At 48.8% G+C, this 1,962-nt stretch overlaps 1 long non-coding RNA gene across 1 annotated transcript in view; it reads left to right on the top strand.

The window, feature by feature from the left end:
• Window positions 1-1,035: 1,035 nt before the first annotated feature.
• Window positions 1,036-1,962, top strand: part of LOC127927366 (uncharacterized) — a 1,442-nt gene continuing 515 nt past the window's right edge. The window contains exons 1-3 of the long non-coding RNA XR_008127218.1: window positions 1,036-1,261; window positions 1,325-1,450; window positions 1,514-1,962. The exon at window positions 1,514-1,962 is cut by the window's right edge and continues 515 nt beyond it. This is a non-coding gene — a long non-coding RNA (uncharacterized LOC127927366). The remainder of the gene's footprint in view (window positions 1,262-1,324; window positions 1,451-1,513) is intronic.

Genomic DNA, 1,962 nt, shown 5'->3' on the forward strand with positions numbered 1-1,962 from the left:
ACCTTTTGGGAGAGACCGGTGAGAGAAGACAAGCTGAGAGGGTGAGAGAGACCTTTGACCCCTGGTTATTGAGTTACTGGGGGACAGAGGGACAGAGATAGAGAGAGAGAGAGAGAAGAGAGATTTTGATTCTCATTTTTTTTATAGAGAGAGAGAGCTTTGGCAATAGTACAATGTTACATCAGAAAGACAATTGATTGAAGAGACAGACATGGGAGAGAGAGAGAGAGAGAGAGAGAGAGAGAGAGAGAGAGAGAGAGAGAGAGAGAGAGAGAGAGAGAGAGAGAGAGAAGAGAGGGAGAGAGAGAGAGAGAGAAGAGAGAGAGAGAGAGAGAGAGAGAGAGAGAGAGAGAGAGAGAGAGAGAGAGAGAGAGAGAAGAGAGAGAGAGAGAGAAGAGAGAGAGAGAGACAGAGAGAGAGAGAGACAAAGAGAGAGAGAGAAAGAGAGAGAAGAGAGACAGAGAGTACAAACAGACCTGGTACCAGGCTAGGGACAGCACAAACAGACCTGGTACCAGGCTAGCGACAGCCCAAACAGACCTGGTACCAGGCTAGCGACAGCCCAAACAGAGCTGGTACCAGGCTAGCGACAGCCCAAACAGACCTGGCACCAGGCTTGTGACAGCACAAACAGACCTGGTATCAGGCTAGTGTCAGTACAAACAGACCTGGTACCAGGCTAGCGACAGCACAAACAGACCTGGTACCAGGCTAGTGACAGCACAAACAGACCTGATACCAGGCTAGTGTCAGTACAAACAGACCTGGTACCAGGCTAGCGACAGCACAAACAGACCTGATACCAGGCTAGCGACAGCACAAACAGACCTGGTACCAGGCTAGTGGACAGCACAAACAGACCTAACATCCAGGCTGTGAGCTGTTGCAGGTCTCTTCACGGTGGTCCAACTACATTTTAAAGACATAACATCCAGGCTGTGAGCTGTTGCAGGTCTCTTCACGGTGGTCCAGCACATTTTAAAGCCATAACATCCAGGCTGTGAGCTGTTGCAGGTCTCTTCACGGTGACTACATTTTAAAGCCATAACATCCAGGCTGTGAGCTGTTGCAGGTCTCTTCACGGTGGTCCAACTACATTTTAAAGCCATAACATCCAGGCTGTGAGCTGTTGCAGGTCTCTTCACGGTGGTCCAACTACATTTTAAAGCCATAACATCCAGGCTGTGAGCTGTTGCAGGTCTCTTCACGGTGGTCCAACTACATTTTAAAGCCATAACATCCAGGCTGTGAGCTGTTGCAGGTCTCTTCACGGTGGTCCAGCTACATTTTAAAGCCATAACATCCAGGCTGTGAGCTGTTGCAGGTCTCTTCACGGTGGTCCAACTACATTTTAAAGCCATAACATCCAGGCTGTGAGCTGTTGCAGGTCTCTTCACGGTGGTCCAACTACATTTTAAAGCCATAACATCCAGGCTGTGAGCTGTTGCAGGTCTCTTCACGGTGGTTCAGCTACATTTTAAAGCCATAACATCCAGGCTGTGAGCTGTTGCAGGTCTCTTCACGGTGGTCCAACTACATTTTAAAGCCATAACATCCAGGCTGTGAGCTGTTGCAGGTCTCTTCACGGTGGTCCAACTACATTTTAAAGCCATAACATCCAGGCTGTGAGCTGTTGCAGGTCTCTTCACGGTGGTCCAACTACATTTTAAAGCCATAACATCCAGGCTGTGAGCTGTTGCAGGTCTCTTCACGGTGGTCCAACTACATTTTAAAGCCATAACATCCAGGCTGTGAGCTGTTGCAGGTCTCTTCACGGTGGTCCAACTACATTTTAAAGCCATAACATCCAGGCTGTGAGCTGTTGCAGGTCTCTTCACGGTGGTCCAACTACATTTTAAAGCCATAACATCCAGGCTGTGAGCTGTTGCAGGTCTCTTCACGGTGGTCCAACTACATTTTAAAGCCATAACATCCAGGCTGTGAGCTGTTGCAGGTCTCTTC

This window comes from Oncorhynchus keta, unplaced genomic scaffold, assembly GCF_023373465.1.
Source record: "Oncorhynchus keta strain PuntledgeMale-10-30-2019 unplaced genomic scaffold, Oket_V2 Un_scaffold_13470_pilon_pilon, whole genome shotgun sequence".
Taxonomy (NCBI): domain Eukaryota; kingdom Metazoa; phylum Chordata; class Actinopteri; order Salmoniformes; family Salmonidae; genus Oncorhynchus; species Oncorhynchus keta.